Source organism: Centropristis striata, chromosome 11 (assembly GCF_030273125.1).
Source record: "Centropristis striata isolate RG_2023a ecotype Rhode Island chromosome 11, C.striata_1.0, whole genome shotgun sequence".
NCBI classification, from domain to species: domain Eukaryota; kingdom Metazoa; phylum Chordata; class Actinopteri; order Perciformes; family Serranidae; genus Centropristis; species Centropristis striata.
In genome coordinates, this window is record NC_081527.1 from 19,296,013 (window position 1) to 19,316,656 (window position 20,644).

Consider the following 20,644-nt stretch of genomic DNA (forward strand, 5'->3'; position numbering starts at 1 on the left):
GTTGTCCAGGTGACCTTGCCAGAGTCATGCTCTATATTCCATTTCAAAGATTATTTTCTTTCCTCGACAGACTGAGTCATGTGTTTTTTGGATGTATCCGGAGTTCCCTCAAAAGATTTTTCTCCAGTTTTTATACATAAGATAAGGTGATTCATGTTTTCTGCGAGGGGGTGAAAATATTGGCCGAGGCAGTGCAGAGACAGAGAAACCCAGTCGGTGTCTTTTTCACTGCAGCGTTTCAGAGATGGCAGAGATTATGGGAGGATAACACTGCACAACATGGCCGCCCCAAACCAGATCAAAGCAAAGACAATCAAAGCCAGAGTGAAAGCTACAGCAGTAAGCTCTTTTAAATGTCTGCCTCCCCCGCCCCGACTGAGCAACAGTGTTACCCTCAACTCAACTGCTTCCATCCCCAATCTTTCCACTTCTGGGATCGACATAAGCCCTTTTTGCATGAATACTGGACAGTGAGTAGGTTGGACATAAATCCTTCAAAGCAATGTAAACAGCACAGTAAATGACCTATGATAATATTAAACCTGCTGTAAAGCCTATGTAATGTCGGTGCTGATAAGACATGACACTGGTCGTAATCATTTATGGTGCTGGGTTTAGGCTATAAGATCGTCATGACAAACGACTTGTCATGAGTCATGTATGGTTTTACATGAAAGGGTGTAACCACAGGGCTCCCGCACCGCACGGTCAAAGCGGAGTCGAAGTTTTGACCCACTTTCTCACATACATTATAATTCAGGCTGTGGAAATCCATTGACAACTCCCCAATCCATCTCCAAAGTCAAGCCTCCTTGACTTTTCAGCCTTTGACCTTTGACCCCTTTGACTTGTGCCCACATGTTTTTAGATTGATGAATGCATTTTTTCTACCTCCCAGACAGCTACAGGTTTCAGTTAATTTCTGCATGGCGTGGAAATCAACCTCAGAGACTCGCTTGAAAAAGGTAATCCATCATAATGGATGTTTAGTCATCTTTATACTTAGTCAAGGTTATGTTAATGATTGCATGGTAATGCACTTGAAAGGCTTGGATTATTTTGAAAATGTTTCTAAACGCTGACAGGAAGCCAAGACTTTCTCAGATGACAGCTGCTCAACATCAACACTTTTAATGCACAAAGCTTCCAAATTCACACTCACAGTGAAGTGAATTCATATCACTTTAACCTCTTAAAACCCTCCTGCCTGCCAGCAGGATTGGGGAGGGGTTAAGGGTAGACCCAAAATAAAAGTTGTTTATTCAAACTGGTGTCGTTTACGCAGTCTTTCAGACATAGAATAAACACAATATTTTCAGAAACTAGAAGATGTTAACTTTCAAATTAAGTGTCATACATGCTTTTGGACTTACTTCTTCTGTTATCAGCTTTTCTTTTTTTTATTTAATTCTCAGAATAGGATCCAACTCTGCAGCTTGTTAATATTTTAAGTTACTTTTTGTGTTTCACTGTACAGTAATTACAGAATTAAATGTCCATGACCTGATGTAAAGTATTGGAGAATTAATTTAAGCAGCTCGTAAGCTAAAACATTTTTTATATAAATATGTATAATACAAATATTTTTTGTTTGGATAAGCATAGCTTCGTAGTGATCGAACACTGAACTGACATTCATCAGGTCTCTGGGAACTTGAGTTGGACGATATTGTTTCGCCGCATCGACTTGATTTATAAGTAGGCAATTGTTTGCTGACATGTTTGCGTAATGACATGATAAGCAGGTGTAATCTCAGTGAACTCCCCAATTCCCAGGGCCCAGGTATTGGTACTAGGACTGAAAAAGTCTGATCGAAGTTAGACTCATTCAGAGATGCACCAGTTTGCATGCCCAGGTTTTAGACACGTCTAATATCTGTTTATGAATAGGGTAGGTCGTGTTACAGTGATACAAAAGCGAGTGTTATGGGATGATAAGACATGCCGATCCTTAGTAATGTCAAAAAAATATTATGATAGTTTAAAACTAATATTAAATTGCACTTTATCAATCTCCTTTGGGCAATTTGTCATCTCTATTTGGGTTATTCTAACTATTTAGTAGCAGTGGGTTGCCAAAGCACTCAGGAACCAACATAATTGACTTGTAGATGGGAAATGACTGTTTATGTTTGCTAAATGTTTGTCTTCCAGGTTCAAATCTTAAAATCCCTCCAGCATATCAATGCACCACACGGAGTATGCTTCAAAGCAATCCACCGTTTCACTTGTATCAAGAAGCTAAGTTACCATTAACTCAATAATTCATAAATGATGTCTAAAAATATGTGCTTTAATAGATGAAATATCAGAATCTCCAAATAAATTTTCAATTGAGCTGACATTAAAGAGTAAACGGTGGCTCCCTAGAAAGCATGAAAAACACATTGATTCATTTAAAAAGTTGCGGTGTGCTTTGAGAAATGCTTCACAACATACAGCATTTATAGTAAATGGGAAAATGTTCAAAAACACAGGTGTGTCCCCCCCCCCAAAAAAACCTACAGATGCTGCCTCTGACTCTGTTGTGCTTAGATGTTGGATTTCGCCTCAGGGACAGAGGTGACAGGTAGACAGAAGCACCTCCCAGGGACAGGTTTACCTCAGGGAGCATGGATCAAATGTTTCACCTGGACCTGCAGTGGTAGGGGACAAAGCTGTATCAATTAAAAGCATCGTAATGATTACCACCGAGATCAAACACCCGACCTGGCAGTGCTTGTCAATTCCACAGACAGCCGCTTTTGGAGTGCCTATAATGTCTGTGAGAGCAGGGATGAGCACACTGAGGGGGAACTCATTTTGATAATGTTTCATCAATCTGTTTGAAGTTTTTTTTTTTTTATCCCTTTCTTCTTTTTTGGCTGCACTATTGCTTGGTTTGCAAAAGCTTCCAGTCTTGGTGACTCATAGCAATGCCCTGCTGCTCTAAGTGTCCTTGAATCTTTTACCAACTTGAATGAAATGTAGCTGACAGCTTGTCGTGGTGTTACCAGAAATTCCATTGTATCTAAATGTACGATTCAATTAAACCGAGCCACATGTTGTTAAGTGGTTTGTTGGCCAGTTTGTGCAGAACTTTCCAGAGATAGGTTGAATTGAAAATGACTTTATAGATTATAGTCGTCTTATCATGTTCATCTTGGGAAGGTTTTTGACTTAACCTTAACTCTGTTTTTATTCTCAGTAGTGCCAGCTGCTGTTTATCTGCAGCAAGGCCTTGTATCGTTTTGATTCTTCGCCTTATCGATTGCATTTCTACGTACTTGACAGTTTGGTTTAGAACTTTTGTATTGTTCTGTTTTCCTTAGTTTCCCGAGACTCTTTGGCATCAGCACAGCACTCTGCGGTTGTGTGTTTCAGGCAAATAAAACGACTGCTGCCTCTGCTCTAAATATTTAGCAATCGCAGACATGCACTTCATGCACTGTGTCTACTTTAATAAGATGTGACGGTGTCTGGATTTAAACTTCATTCACATTATTACAGTTTTCAAATAGCTCTAAATTCTGTCTTGGACATGAGAGACAGTTTTGGCCTTAGGTACCAGTGTTCAGCAGGGAATGAGGTTGTTAAATAGCTTAAAAATCAGAGCTGAGGAGTCTGTACAGGCTTCACACACACACTACTCAAGACATTGCCGATTCCAGGAGCACTTTCTGATCTTTGAGTATTCAGTTTGACTCCAACTTTCCCTTTATACATCAAGAATGTGGGAGTGGTATTCTCAGCTCACCTCAGTTTTTTTTTAACTCTCCTGATAGCTCTGCTTCCTATGTTGAACATCTTTTCATAGCCCAGGTCTGTCTCCTACCATTGTAATTAAGACCAAGAATTAGCAGACCGGAATCAGATGAAAGGCTCATAAAGCACGGCTGAATTCAGTATTCGGTATGCCAGAGGCCAGCTCAGTTACAGACTTAATTCATATTCCCTTTGTTCCTCTCCAATCTCACAGAGGGCTTGAGGCAGCTGAAGCACTAGTGACAATATAACAGGTATTAAATAGACCATTTCCAGTGTCACCATGTGGTAACTGAAGGCTTCAAAGAGCCAACAATTTGCTATGAAATTAAACCAGGGATCAGTCTGGCCCACATGATAAAAGTATATCTTCAGCACTGCAATGCGAAATGTTATGATGCAGACAGAGACTCCTAAACAACATTACTTCCTTGAAGGTATTAGTCCACTGTGGCAATCACGTGAAAAACATGTTAATTCATACAGTATATAAATCATGATGTTTTTTCCTGAGTATGTGCCGTCGACTGGAGTGTGCTTCATCATCTGCTTTGCTTTCTTTTTTGGTGCTCTAATAGGCTGTTTCAAGTCTATTTCTGTAAACATGGCAGAAATTATGCTACCTAACCTTGCAAGTGAAATGATTCTGTTTGTAAAGCCTGTTTGGTATTCCAGTCATTCCCAACTGAGCCATCTGGTGGCGGTCTTTGCACTCTCCCAGTGGAACATTACTCTTAGTGATCTTGTTGTCCTATCAACTTGCTACCTCATTAAAATGAGTGATGATAATAAATCCCACAGGCCACGTGCAATTAAATCATATTGATTTGCAAACATGCACACATGCATATCCCCAGCATCATACAGACACATATAAATCCACATTAAAAAAACCTGCAGAAGCAGTATGGACCACTCTTCTGTAAAAGAAAATCCCAAATCCATTCACAGCCCAGCACCATTGTAGGTGCTCAGTGCATCCAAACTATAGACACAGTGAGGGCTGGTTAACAGAATACAGACCAGAGAGGAATGTTTAATCAGCCAAGGTCACTGTATGTTGCCATGCACTGTTGTTGAGTGAGGGAGGCTGTGGGAGAATAGAGGGAGCATCTCTCATCTGTATTCTCTTCAGATGGCTTGCGTTAGAAGGATCATGCAGATATGGGATTTTTTCTCCGAGAATTAAAACCCAGATGTCATGCTTACAGACACACACACCCTCGCCACAGTAAAATATTATTTATGGCTCTGCAGTCAGCATAACTAATGCCTCACACTCAGCAATCACTCACTGGAAACAAAGCAAAAATAGTCTTCATTTGAGCTTGTTGGCAATGATCCATTTCGACCCATGTCCCAGAATTTATCTGCTCCCCTCTAGCACTACTCATACATACTCCAACAATTGGAATTATTTCACAGAAAGCAAAAAAAAAATGCTGCTTCCTTGATTTTAATCTCACTGTGGTCTGTTATTGTGTTATTGTGAATGTCAAAAACGCTCACTAAAGGGACTTTTACGCACACTGCATAAATACAGTATGTTGAATAAATCTTATACTTTAAGATCGTATTACACTGAATTTCAAACGCACAAAGAACCGACTGCCTATTGCATTTGAATGTTTAATGTAATGTTAGATGTAAAAGGCCAGAATAGCAAATGCAGTTAATTAATAATTTCATACCAATCCTGCATTCACATCATATATGCAATATCAAATTGCCTTTTCACTATACACACACACACACACACACACACACACACACACACACACACATACACACACACACACGCGTCACATATCACAATCTTTTCTCACAAAGACATTTTTAATGCATTTCTCTTCATTTAATATAGTTATGATAAATTCATGTGTGCAGAGCATCACTGTGTCTGCAGATAAATTTGACAATATGACATGTTCATACATTTTGTTGTGTGGCAGAAATCCCAGATCCATCCTGAAGTGGCAATTGACTGAGCCACAGATAGGAAGCTGCTGAGAGCCTTTTGCATAGAGAACAGAGGCTTTGATGTCCCCCAATGAATAGTGCTGCAATAACTGTGTCTCAACAGAAGAGATAACATCAACACATTGCAGGTACAAGCAATGTAACAATATGACAACTGTATTTCATGCAATACTTGATTATGCTAATGCTACAAACAAATAAGGCCAGTGCATGAATATAGACACCAAAGAACACTTTAATATATTTGTTGTTTTGCTTTGAGACCATCTAGAAGCTACGATAATTACTCTTATGGATTCTACTTCACAAAAGAGAACAAATATCCTGACTTTTTACTTGATAACACCTCAACTTCTTTCAAAGCTAATGATGGAATAGCATGAAATACAGCATGAAATATTCTGCACTACAAAGGCAAAGAACAGTGTAGGGGGGAAAAGGGTTTAATGTTTGTAGAAACTTGAAACCCCTTCATTTCTGTTTTTTTTTTACAACAAAGGCTTTACTTAAAAAAAAATAAAAATCACATATAACTGAAATAATTGCCCCCAAAATGCAGATAGCCCTATTGCAATTGAATTATTATTTTGAAATTTAATTATTTTTTTTTTTAAATCTTTCTTGGGTTTTTAACAAGTTTGTTTAAGAAAATCAACATTTTTAATATCAGAATCAGAATCGCAAATACTTTATTGATCCCCGGAGGGAAATTCAGTTTTTTTTCCAGTTACCCAAACAAGAATAGAAGGAAATAGAAGTATATATAATAAATAGTACAATATTCACTGTTCATGGCTTATGAATAAAATGTATCAGTGTTTTTATAAGTGAGCTGCTATTTACAATGAATTAAATTAATATAGAAAGCCATGTAAATATATTTTTACACTGTAGTATTGCTACATTTCACTCAACTAAAAGATCAGTACATACTCAACACACTGGTACCACTGTGTAACAGCATGTTGGATTAAAATACTAATGCAAAAGAGACAAGGTTCCTTATTAATTCATGTTTGTCCTAGCAGTTTTTGGCAAAACACGCAGTTCTTTGAGGAACCTGGGAGTGAAACCTTTTTGAACCTGTGCCCATATTATTTCATTCTCTGTCCTGTCATTATAATTCCACACAACGGAAAAGCACTCTGAGCCAGTGCCAGCCACCTATACTTAGAGTGGAAGACATTAAATGGAGACATACCTGAAGTGACACAAACTTGGCAGGGCCGAAATAGTTTCCAGATAGTTAATTAACCTCAGCGACTGCTCCAGCAGTCATGCGTGGCTGGTCATTCGCAACCTGTGCAGGGATAAATACAACCAGTCATGTTGACATGTCACAGTACATACATGTCATGTGTGTGTTGCCAGTCTTAACACTTTGTTTAGAGCCGAGTTCACGGGGTATTTTCGTCAAAGAGGGGAAAACGCTGCATAGCTGCAAAGTTATGCAAACATACCAGAAGTCTCTCCGCCCATAATTAACTCTAGTAGTTTTTAAAATGATATTTATGTAGACTTGTGATACAACCTATAATTTTTGCTCATTTTTGATAATCATAACAAGCAGATATTATCTATACCTAAAGGGTCAGTTCATCAAAATGACAACAACAAAAACAAAACATACCTCTCTAAAGTGGTGGTGAGCTAGTTTTGGGTTCACTTTCCCAAGTTTTCTGACACCACATTCACTGTAAAAGTAAATCACTTTACTTAAAAAAACGTGTATATATATATATATATATACATACATACATATATATACATATATATATACATATACATATATATATACATATACATACACACACACACACACACACACACACACAATATAACTTTCTGGAGAAGAAAGTAATTACTTGAAAGTATAAGTAGGGTGGACCGATCAGCAAAACTTGGAGAAACTCGACAGAACTCATTTTATTTTAAATAGTTTATATATTGCAGTAACAGCCCACATTCCCCATCATGCCTTGTGCTGGATGAAGTATGTTGTTACGTTTACTGCTTTATGTTCCAAAATGCAAGTGTTTGTTAGTGTTTGTAAAGTGTCAGTGCAGAGCGCTGTGATTTATGTTAGTAACTGTCATTTGTGTGGTGGTTTATGTCATTTTAACCATTAGTGAAGTCGCTGTTAAATCTCTTGAGTTCGACTGTGTTTTGCTGCTGGTTTGAATTTGTGTTTTCTGTTGTGAATGTAATTAACAGGTTGACTTCATGAAGGGAAGTGTTTTGTCTTTCAGGCTGTGTTGTTTATCACTCTTTACATATTTTACGTTTTATACTTTTCACTGTTCCTTTTCTGCTTCTGTCATAAATTTAAAATGTGGAATTTAAGACATACCTAAAGGCTTAATTTGGTATAAGGATTTTTAAATGAATGTAAGAGATATGAAAAGTATATTAAAAAAAGAAAATCCGACTATGTTGTTTGCCACAAAAGACGATTGTCCCTTCAAACTAGCTCGCATCTTACACTCTTAGTTCTGCTTACTTTAAAATGTTAAGGTAATTGGTCTCCTTTTATTTATAAGAATAACCTTCTTTTATGAGTACTGCTTGCTGAACAGAACTTAGACTTTTTACTTTGCCTGAATTGACATTTAATTAATATCAAACTATACATAGATAATGTGATAATTGGTCTATAGAAATACATAATTAGTGCAACAATTCTGATAATTTTATATAACTAAAGTTATTACTGAGAAAAAAAAGTTTTCCTCCTTCTTAAATGTAAACATTTCTTATGACAATACGCTGAATACCTTTTGGTCTTTGACAGTTTGTCGGACAAAACATGACATTTAAATTCGACTTGGGTTCTGGGAAATTGTTTTTCACATCTGACATTTTACAGACCAAATAATGAATCATTTAATTAAGAATTGAACTGGCAAATTAATTGCTAATGAAAATTGCAGTCTTTCTGAGATTACTTTATTGCTAGGATGGAGAGCGAGAGAATAAATTATTGCTTTGCTCTGTTGGAGAGCAGTTTTAGTGCAGATAGGTAGTGAAAACCACCCTGACGTTTGAAGTATTACAGTGGTTTGCTGCATGAAGTCCAGATGTCACTCTGCTGTGATTTTATGGAGAGAAAATGTCAAGCAAGGAGGTGGCAGCCCAAAGTAACTATTAAGTCCACAGTGCGACACAGACATTTATGTGGCTCACTCTCCCGGTTTGGAACATTTCCATGTTTCTCACAACCATCAGACACATAGCTACATTTCAACAAGATAAAAGCTTTACCTCTCCAAATCTAAATGTCTCCTTGAGTGGACCGAGAATAAAACATCTGGTAGGTAACACCTCACAGCTCCTGGGGAAAGAAAAAAGTCATCACGTTTGTTGAAAGAGATTGCATGTGTCAGAAAAATGGATATAGAGTTTGTGGAATGAACCTCGCACTGAAATGAGGGAATGATGACACTTGCATGGCTGCGATTACACAAACGAATAGAAAACAGGTGGAATCGGCATGCACCCACTAGAGACACTCAATTTCGCTAGTGCTAATTTTTTGCAGGCTGTTTCTCAACCAACTTTTTGTGAGAATAATCCTTCTTTTTTTTTTGGTTGCACACAAAGAATTCACACATGCTTTCTTAGCCACGGAGTAGCTTTCCCTCTGTATGCATGGCAGTTTCTCAAACCAGGCTCATCCTCTTAGTTCAAACACTGAGAATTGAGACCTCGACCTGGAACAAGGCCAGTTATATCAGTGGAAAGTTCAGCACATGACTATTCAATCCCCTAAATAGACGCCTAAAGACTTTGGTCCAGACAAACAAAATGACAGCAATATTTTGCAACAATTTGTTGAGCAAACCTAGTCAGTTTGAAAAGGTATATAAGCATGATATTGATGCCAAAACCAATCATGGCTGACATGTTGGATATCCCGACTTCTTTCCTATGTAAGCCTTACGATCGTCATACTCCCCCATCCACTGCCTGACGTGTCCCTGTCAAATTGCACCCTGATATTTTGTTTTAGCAGAGCTGAGGTGATTTAAGAAACCCTAACAGAAGAAGACATGCGGTTTGTATTCTCATGGCTGTCTCAGCTTAAATGTCTCCAGATTCTTTATGGAAAGGGATTGTAGGGGGTGATCTGCTGACGTTATTTACATGGAGAAGGTTTTGCAGCCTCCCTGTTGGCCAGAACATCAGGATTTTGGAATTTTTTGGCAGTGACCTACATCTGGATTTCTGCACTAGAGGGTGCCCCACCCCCTGTCAGCCTCTCACAGAGCCACGAGCCTGTTTTTTCCTCTCTTTCTCTGAGTAACACTGCAAGCCACAGCATTGTGAATGTAACCCTTCAATGTTCCCTGTCACACCTATCAGAGAAGGGTCCAGTGAAGTCCTAAAACAACACTTCCTCACTGGATCTTGGTTACAAATGTGAAGCGAAAGCAAAAAAAGAGACAGAAAGCGTCCTTCAGGCCTTATTCTTCATGCTGCATGTGGAACAGTATATGGAGCACCCAATCTGGTTTTCATCCTCAGTGCCCCACCCTGGCTGAAATACAATGGATTGGGAGCAGGCCTGTGACTTTTAACTCACTCTGCAGATTCTATGCTCTGCCGCCAGTCTGGCCAATCTGCAGCCCAGAAAATTCCCTTGATGTGTCGGCCAAAGCAGCTTTGAATCCAATCATAAGGCCATAGGTTCCCTTGTAATAGTACATCCATGTTCTTTCACTTAGACACAGGGGAATTGCGTTTATGGTCAGCAATGTGGAAAAAGATGGATGATTTTAGCCATGAATCTCCGCTCGCAAAGTGATGTATTGCAAGACACAGATAGTTTAGTAAACCTTCTCAATAGTCTGTGAACTCCCTAGCATTCTTCTGCTCAAAAACAGTGAAAATCTATTTTTATGGCGAAATGATATGACCATTATTCGATTGCCCTCCACCAAAAAACTTTTGTACAGCAGCCTATTACGTCCCATATTTATGTTTATTATGGGGTGTTTGTGTCCCCAGTGGCACCAAAACTTATATTTTAAGTAACGTATGTAATTTAAGTTCTATGCATAGCTATGACATGTTTAATGTCACCTACATAACTACCGTAAATTACCATCAGTAGTAATTTAATGCCAACCTATCTTTTCTTTTTTGTCTAAACCTAACCAAGTAGTTTTGGGGCCTACAACTAACAAAAGTGCCACAGATCCCTCTACCGGTTAGGGTGACTAATTTTTTTTTTTTTTAAAAAGCTCTTGTGGGTCATATAAGGGGGTAGAAACAAATTACCTATGTGTTTGTGTGGTTTGGAGGACTTGTTTCAATATACAGTGAAATATATTGATAGACACTGTATGTAATTAAATCTATATTTGTCTTTGTTACTTCCAGTCTGTTATTGAAGCACAGTTTTCCATAATAGAACAAGAATGGACACTTTAATTAAAGAAAGCTGGGAGTACAGAGTGAGTGACTATGTCAGTCTTTGAAAGCCCAGTTGTTCATCCGTCAAACTTTGAACTGCTGTTCTACAGACATTCGTGTCTCCGCAGTGGGTTTCGAATGATTTTCTTGTTGTAGCCACCGTACAAACAAAGGCACCCCTGTAGATTTATGTCTCATCCCTCTCTCTCATATTGGACTCTGAGGGCTTTAAGGCTGTAATTAAATTCCAATCCCCACTCTCACTTCTCCACTGACTGTCCCAGTCTCTGTGGGAGGTTGAGAAGCTGGGTTTACCGCCTGTTGTGGTTTGTTTGAAAGATCCAGACTTCTCTGGAAACCCCAGCCATTACGATAGAATTCACACATGTGGTGCAGAGAGAGAAAGAAAAGGCCTGAGCTCATGCACAGACGCAGGACTGGTGTGACATCCGGTCTGCTCGAGCAGTTGAGACATGTGTGCGTGTTTTACCCGTGTCGCCATCTCTCCCTGAGAACTGCGGGATTTGAGCATTCTCACGTCAAAGTCAGGGATTGCCATTCCAACACGCTGCTATTTCATGCATATGATAGTGCTTTTGGGGTGTTAAGATGCCCATACCAATAACTCCATCATAGTACCTATCAAAGCTTTTCCTTTACCAGACGGCCACCCACTGCCAAAGCACAGATTGCTGGCATTGGTCCGTAGCAGGGCCAACAAACTGGAATCAGCTGCAGCAGCAGGCTGTCAGTTGGGACTCCTGACAGCGATATGAGGGGCTAGACTGAGCAAGTCCAGTCCGGCGGGGACCAGCGGGAGAGGAAGGATGAGTTCTGCACCACTGATCCAGAGTGACAGTGATGGACAGGTTCAGAGAGGAGAGCTGATGGCCAAGGTTTTTCTCCTGTCTGGACAGTGTTTGAAAAGATGGACATGACGGTCGCAAGGCTTCGAAGTCCAACAGGGCATGTGTGCCTGAGTGTGTGTGGGTGAATGTGTATGAGTGCCTGTTCCAGAGTGTTGGTGTGTGTCAAACGGTCAAGCAGAGCAATAAATGTGAAAAGTGACACTGAAATCTGAGATCAGAAACTTGTTTATGTTCAATTTTTAGGTCAGTTTTAGAAAGAGTTCTGAATTGATTACACCGCATAGGAAAATACAGTTGGCCTGCAATTTATTTTCATTATCTACCCATGAATGCATTTTTCAAATTAATCGTTTAGGTCTGTAAAATGACAGAAAATATACATAACAAATTACCAGAATCCAAAAGTGACAACTTCATATGTCTTGTTTTATCCGACCAACTGTCTAAAATTGAAAGATGTTCAATTTACTGTCACAAAAAAAAAGAAATAGGGACGCATGATTTGCATTTTCTAAGTCTATACCAATGCATAATACTGATAAGATAACCACTAATTTCACATTTTGGTTTGTCCACACCTGAGGGTCAGTGAGGTTAAGATTTACTGAGTAAAGATGGATGATTTAATATTCCATAACTCTGACTTACCACATCTAACTGACATTAAGTCTGTAGTCATGGAGTCATCTTGGTTGACTGAAATTATACCTACTCTTCTCAAATCTGCAAATTATCACAAGATTATCTAAATTAGTGACAGTGCACAGTTTTTAGTATTTCTTTGCAATAGCAATGCCGCATATTTACACTTGTTAAAATACTTGAATTAGCATTTTAGCACTCCCGCTCTGACTTTTCAGAAGAGCACCTGGTAATTTCAGCCGGGAAAACTGCTTTGGTGAATGCAAGGCCTAAGTAACATCATCAATATATTGTGCACCCTGAAAAAGAAAATCTTCACAAATAAGAAGCACCAACTAGAGAATTTTTCATCAACTCAATCAGCTGAATTGTTTCAGTTCTAAACAGCAAAAAAGTATGAAACAACATTCATATTAAATACGATTTTTTTTATTGCATAGCCTGTCCTGGAGCTGCAATTACTGTAGAAGCACCAGTAACAGGGGGACACATTTGCTCTTTATAGTGTTGGGAATCAGCTCTGTCTTGTTAAAAACCTGAATTATTTGTCACAAAACGTGCTCATCTGCAGCTCGTGCTTTATCGAGAGTAAGGGTTCCCTCTGACAAGTAATTACGTCAAGAACAAACGTTCCCAAAGGCAGCAATTAATGCTGAACTCATAACACACAATGATGCCCAAGGGCCTGGATCTAATATGAATGTTGGCATCCCTTGTTGTGCAGTTTACCCCGCTGTCTTCTTTCATGACTCACATACTTACACAGTTTTCTTATTAAGTCCTAGAGACAGATTACATGTGCTATCATATCGAAGGACAAGTAATAGAACTCATTTTTTCACACACATGTATCATCGAATTGTAGGTCTACAACTCCAGGATGCAGCGTGGCCGTATATCCTTTATATGATGAAATTAATCTTTTTTGACTATGACTTCTCCTTCAAGATTTGCTGCTCCTCCAGGAAATATATGTCCAGTACATACATACAGGACGGATCCCTCTTTCCCCCCTTCTGAAGTATGCTACACAAGCCCTGTCCTCCCCATTTCTCCTGGAAGCCTTCAAGGTCTCTGCTATATCTCACACACCACAGTCCAAATTTGAATTATGTTTAATACAATTCAACCGTGGTCGGGAGATGCTTTCAAAATCAATACTTAATAAGCTCAGGCAGAGAAATGAAAGTGAAATGACCATCACATCTGCCCAACGTGAAAGATTGACATGCAGCATTTGGAATCTGCGGTTTGAGAGACTGCTTCCTCTTTTGCGTGAGGTGGTCACAGACAGGCTTTAGGGGCTTTGTGAGGTTGTTAAAAATGTTCCTGTTCACTTTTCCAGCTGCAGCCTTTTAACGGTGCATTAAACTACAGTTACCCCCAGAAAAGTCACCAGGGAAAACAAGAAATGCCGTTTGAAAATCAAGGCAGGGTCAAGAACAATCCATTTGGACTACTCAATCTTTTTAGGGGAGAGTTGTTCGGATGTGCAAAGAGAAAAAACAGATAAAGCATACTTCTAAAGCCATCTTAGATAGAGAAAAAAATGATTTCAACCATAGAAGTTACCAATAAACTAAAGTGCCCTCTGGAAAATGAAATATTATGAAATAATATGAAATATTTCAGTGGGGACATTTTAACATTTATTATTATAGCCTACAGTATTGTAAGCAATTAAAAGATATGCAAATATATTTAATAGTATTACAACTGTGTCTTACTGTTATAAAACCCATATCTGCTTAAAACACATTATTGCGTGTCAACGTTAAATACAAATCAATTAAAACAAGTCTAAATGTTTATATCGACTACTGGGTATAAATGCTTGACAGGAAGACTCAAAATAAAGTGTTTCCCAGGCATCATATTGCTATAAAAAGCACGTCACATTTTTCTAAATATCATCATGTTAAGCTAATATATCATCTTTACCGTCTTGCTAGCATGCTAACATATGCTAATTAAACAGAAAGTACATCTAAGAATGTTGGAATGCTAATATTAGCTAATTAGTATTAAACAGAAAGTATAGCACAGGCGAATATTTACTAAGGACTATACACACAAAAATATGTAAAACACTAAAAGCGTGTAGCGAGTAGCCGCCGACTCGTGCGCATCCGGTAAAAACGACAACAAAACTCCAAAGACAGACAGGCGCAGCTTACCAGTAGTTTGCAGCATTTTCAGAGACAATGGTCACTTTTTTCAGTCAGAGATGATGGAGAAATAACAAAAAAGGAATAGTCTTCCAGCTATCCCGCAGACACCGGCGTGGACCTGCGTTCACTTTCCGTGAGTTTATGTAAACAAATTGTTTCTGTGAACTCTAAAAAAAAAGATAGTTCATGGTGCATTGAGGTGCACCTTGTAAACTCTGGACATTCAAGCTGTTGCTGTATAGTACCACCAGTGGCATTTTCTGTCTCTTCTTGCTCCCAATTGACTTGTGAAATAAATCATTGTTGTTACATTTTAAATAATTTATTTACATCTGACCATATGGCCTTTGTCAGAATCAGAATCAGAATCAAAGTAGGTTTTCACATGCAATGAATTTGCTGTGGTGTGTTGGTGCATAAGAAGAAAAAATCTACAAAAATATAGATATAGATTACGGCAAGTATATCAGTAGGTTAAATAGAAAATATATAGAGTAGAAAAGTCAACATACTAAAATTATTTGAAAATATATACAAATATAAACAGTAGAAACAATATGTACAAATATGGAATCATTTAAAGTACAAATATTTGCAATGTGCAACATAAGGTCGGGTAGCTGTAGGTATGTTAATGTAACGTACTGAGGGTGGAGGGGGAAAGACAGAGGGGGCTTCTGGCCTTGTTGATGAGGCCAGTTGCAGAGGGGAAGAAACTGTTGTTACGGTCCATCAGGTTTTGATCCTTAAGGACCGCAACCTACATTTCTAGTCATAGCGACCACTTAAAGTACTTTCACATAACAGGTCATCATTCACACACGTTCATACACAGGTAGCAGGTGGCATCGTGTAATTCATTCATAACATCCATACACTGATGACACAGCATCAGCAGCAATTTGGGGTTCAGTATCTTATTTTGACATGGAGACAGCCATGGTTATCAATCAAGTCACGCATTGACTACAAACTCCTCCTCCTGACCTACAAATCCCTCCACAACCTCGCCCCTCCATACCTCAATGATCTTGTTCACCTTACACACGTCCCCGAACCTGCGGTCCCCTGATGAAGGTCTGCTCTACACCCCCCTGCACCAAACTGAAAACTTATGGAGCTTCTGCCTTCAGCGCTGCAGCCCCACCCTCTGGGGTGGCTGAAATCCGTAATGCTGCATCCCTGGAAACCTTCAAAAATCTCCTCAAGCACCATCTGCTCACCAAGGCCTTTGGCTAAACCCCTCAACCCTGTCATCACTGCCCACTTTTTCTATCCTTCAGTTATGCCTATTCTAAAGCATCCTTGGGTTTCTTGAAAGGCACTATATACATTTTAGTTATTATTATTTATTATTATGGTCTGGCATTAAACCACCAACCTTCCCAAAAGTGGTTGACAGCTCCACCATCTGAGCCACACCATTCAAAAAAATAAATGTATTATCGAATGTATTCTATAATATTATAATTTATTTCATCGGCGTTTGTCATATCGTGATAAAAACGGCTCGTTGTGTTAACAGATGCTTAAATATGAGAGGGAATGTTAGTTTAAAAAGATGCCCATCCTATTTCACAGCAATTCATCCAATAGTTAGAGACATTTTAAAATAAGATACGGTGTTCGGTTAATGTCACAATTCAGAAGATTCACATTCTTAACACTCTTAAAGCAGTTTGAAGACCTTTTGAGGTAGAAAAAAGCAAAGTGCTAAAGAAAGGTACTGAGGACATACAACACACCTTGAGTGGAGTGGGCGATTTCCTTTTCTGAAAATATCCTTCATGCCCTTTTTGCTCTGACAAAGCTGAAGATATACTATTTCCAACATATTCATTTTGTCTACTTCTGAATATTATTTCTTAGTTTATTTTGTTCAGACAAGGGTAAGAAGACTGAAGTTGCCAGTCGAAACATGTCAGGTAAAAAAACATCTCCTACTTACCCTTGTCTGAACAAAAGAAACTAAGAAATAATACTGAACATATGCTGTAAGGTTTTTTTTTTTTTTTAAATGCACCTTCTTAGGTAGTTTGTGTATAGGTGAAAAAAAGTGTGCAGTTACCAATGGAAAGCCCATGAAACCCCTTCAATTTAAAATAGCCCCAAAACACTGAATGGTCACTGAATTCCTGCTGCTTTATGTTGGTGTTCATGTTAACAAACAACTGTGAACAGTTGATCACTCACAGCATCACACATGCCGAATACAAACAAGAGTGTAACTTGTTAAACACATCTGGTCGGGTGTTTGTCGGTGTAACAGGCTGCAGAATGATCTCGGTTTCTCTCTTGTCTGTTGAAATCCTGGTCTGTAGTTGTTTAGTCACTGAACTGGTTGGTCCCCTCCAATGTCTGGCCTTGGATGTGACCATAACAGCGAAGAGCGTTGCTGTGTGCTCTCCATAAACTGAAATGTGAAAAGACATAGCGGTGTGGGGTGCAAACTTGGAGATTTCTCATGCTGCCTCGAGCTTTTCACATCTGATCTCTCACAGAAGAGAAAACATGAAGCTGCAGCTCAGAGTGACTTTCCACAAAATCTCATGTTTTTTCTGCTCTTGGATTCTGAATGTTTTTTCTTTCTTACATCGCAATGAACTCTGTCTGAACAACAGAGAATACGATATTTGCACTTTTATTTATTATTTATTTTGCTTCATTACAATTCTTACTTTTTAAATTCTTTTCTTTCCAAGAAATCTAGCGAGTCTGTGTAAGCATGCTGGCTTTTTACCAGCACTCTGCCTTACATTCATACATTTATTCACAGCCAGGAAAAACTATGGAGCAGTTGGAGGAAAGATCAAGAGGGTCCAGCTGTGAACCTCAGTCTGTGGAACTCAGGTCTGCAAGCGAATAAGAAGAAAGTAGGGTCCCACAAAATGTCATTTACATTAGCAGTATTTTTTCTTCAAATCATTGTAGTGTGGTAGAGTAGGTTAGAGTTATACCATCCTAAAATAAATATAACATGGTTTTTAGTTTATTATCAAGATCCCCATTAGCTGCAGCAAAGCCACAGCTATTCTTCCTGGGGTCCAACAGTATCAAATATACAGTTGAAAACACAAAACATAAACATTATAAAAATTAAAAAAACAAAAACAAACCTAAAAACAAATAACAAGTGAGCAATATGCTTCACCTAATAAAACAAAAACAGAGTGAGCATTTACACTTCTTAACTGTGCTTCATTCATCCTTCGTTATGTTATTATTCACATACTAATCCATATTACACACATTTCTACATATCATATATGTATACATCATTACACAATCTACTAACACATAATACATATCATATTGTATATACATTCATTCTACAGCATATACATTATAATAACACATCATATATCTATAGAAATATACTACATTCATATAAATATACCATGTTTTCTTACTTTGATAAATACTGTTTTATTAATATTTTTAATTGCTTTATGTTAGTGGTGAGTTTGATATTTTTAGGCAGTGAATTCCATTCTTTCATACCTCTATACAGAACCGTGCGCTTGATGGCGTTAGATCTAGCTTTAGGTAATGTAAACTTTCCTAGAGCTGCATGTCTGGTGATATATGGTGGTAGCATAACAGCCGGTTGGAGAAGCTAAAGTTAGTTACTTAGTTCTAAATTCATACATAAAATATAGAAATAAATATAGAGGAAAACTGGTGTTTTTTTTTAAAGAAGCCTAAAGATAAAATGATAATACTAGAATGTTTTACTCTTTATGTGGCTTTTTGTAATTTCACTTACAGCAGATATTTTAACACAGGATATACTGTAACTCTATTGTTCTGAGCTATCAGGATTACATAAAAGTTTGCTTTCATACCTTTGTGGCAGGAAAGGAAGTGACACATCTGCCTTCTCCTCCCATTGGCTCACAGCCCTGCAGTCCTTAGATGTGAGGTCCGGTCCACATTTGGACCCCCCTTGGTAAGATGCCTTCAGGGCACATTGATAGCAGGAAGTTGAAACAACCAAAAGGCTTCTTTGTGAAATTTGACCTCAACCTTTTGTAAGAGCATCAGGGATTTTTGCAAAAAAAAAAAATCTGCATATCCAGTGTAGTTATGAGTCAGAAGAAATCAGTTTATGAGTGTTTAGATAGCAAAAAAACCTTCCCAAAACAAATGTCACAATGAAACATTTTAGTTATTTTCTTCTAGTTTTTCTTTTGCTTTGTATACATGTGGGTGGTTTGGAGCATGTGTGTCCATCATAACTCCTAAACCAAATATTTTGATGAAATATGAACCTTTGTTGATGTAGTCCGAGTAAAGGTAATTTAGAAACTACAAGAGAGCAATAATAAAACATGTCACCATGTGTAGTAGCTCAGTTCATCATGGTTTTAAAGCTGAAGCAAAACCTTCATTCAACCTTTTTTTTTTTTTTTTTTTGGGTGGGGGAGGGGTGGGGGTGTGGGGGGGACCCGTCACTTTGATTTTCTAACCAAAGGCCCAAGTAAACTTTGCTCTGGGCATCTTTTGAATGCAACTTCAAGCATGACATTGATTACCTTAGCTTCATAATTATCTCCACATGCTACGATACCACTGTATTCCACATTCAGACAAGGCTCGGTACATCCTGTGTGAGTGATTATAATAACTGTAAGTAAATTAGCTGTGAATAACAGCCTTTTAAATAAAGCATTAGTCAAAGACGCCCTGCCGTTTAATGCTATACATTCTCACAGTGATCTCACAGTGAAGTCGGTGGAAACACAAAGAAGTACAAACGGTGACACTGTCAGACAGAAAATGACTTATGTGCTTCTGCAACAAAACAAATATAACATTCAGCTTTGCATATTAAACTTGTAAAACTATTTTACAAAAAGAATCAGAGAAGCAGTCAGTACCTCATCTCGCTGTTTTGTCTCTTTTCCATCCTTTTTTTCTGATAAATTGGAAATGCAAAATAGGTACAGATGTGTTTGTATAATGGTGGGGTTTTTTTCCGTGTAAATAACATCTATACAGTTTCAAAAATATATGAAAAACATCTGCGAGAATGATCTGTAATTATCACTCTGAAACACCACTGAATAAAACATTTATTTTCTCCAAGTTTCAGCCAGAAAAAGACAATTCTCTCTCTCTTATTTATCAAAGATTTTTCTGTCCAGGCTGTTTTTTGACAATACTGTCTCTCTGAATTGGCATATCAAAAGGCGCTTTGAAGTGGGACATATAGGGGGAAATGGCCATATTTTATGTTCAAATGTGTATTTGAAGTCATGCTTGACTGGAATTTATTCTCACATTCACATTTTCCCCCCAGTTCCAGTCCTGCATCTTTAAAATTACAATCATTACGTTCAGTCTCAAATGGCCAGAAATTTTGGGACCAATTGCTTAAATAAGGGAAAATTCCTCTCTTGAGCTTTTGACTAATAGCACTCATATGTTATGTTTGTGTCTCAGGGGACGCATTGCTATTATTTTAACAGAGACGACCCAACAAAAACACGGCCTCTGTTGAGTGTTTACTGTATAATGGGTGTGACAGGCTACCTTAGCCCAATTCTGAGGTCACTGCTGGTGTTTCCTACGAGGTATGACAGTTTTACAACTGCAGGGGCTCAGACTCGGATCGTTTTTGACATCTTTAGACTGCTGCTGCTTTCCGTCTGTCTCACAATCTCTCCCCTTCTCCTGCTCTCACTTTCTCCTCTCTGGCCTCTTCGATTCTCTACGTGAAACATTTTCTTTCATTCATTTCCTCTCTCTCTCTCTGTCTCACACACACACACAAGCACACAGAGGCATAAAATTATATCAAGCCTTTCTCAGCCGGACTCA

The 20,644-nt window shown here is 38.4% G+C and overlaps 1 long non-coding RNA gene across 1 annotated transcript; it reads right to left on the reverse strand.

Annotated features, from left to right (window-relative positions):
• Positions 1-2,272: 2,272 nt before the first annotated feature.
• On the reverse strand, positions 2,273-15,049 carry LOC131980770 (uncharacterized). The gene is made up of 4 exons (XR_009395246.1): positions 14,828-15,049; positions 8,986-9,055; positions 6,926-7,024; positions 2,273-2,636 (listed from the first exon to the last, which is right to left on the reverse strand). It is a non-coding gene; the product is annotated as an uncharacterized LOC131980770 (long non-coding RNA).
• Positions 15,050-20,644: the final 5,595 nt, after the last annotated feature.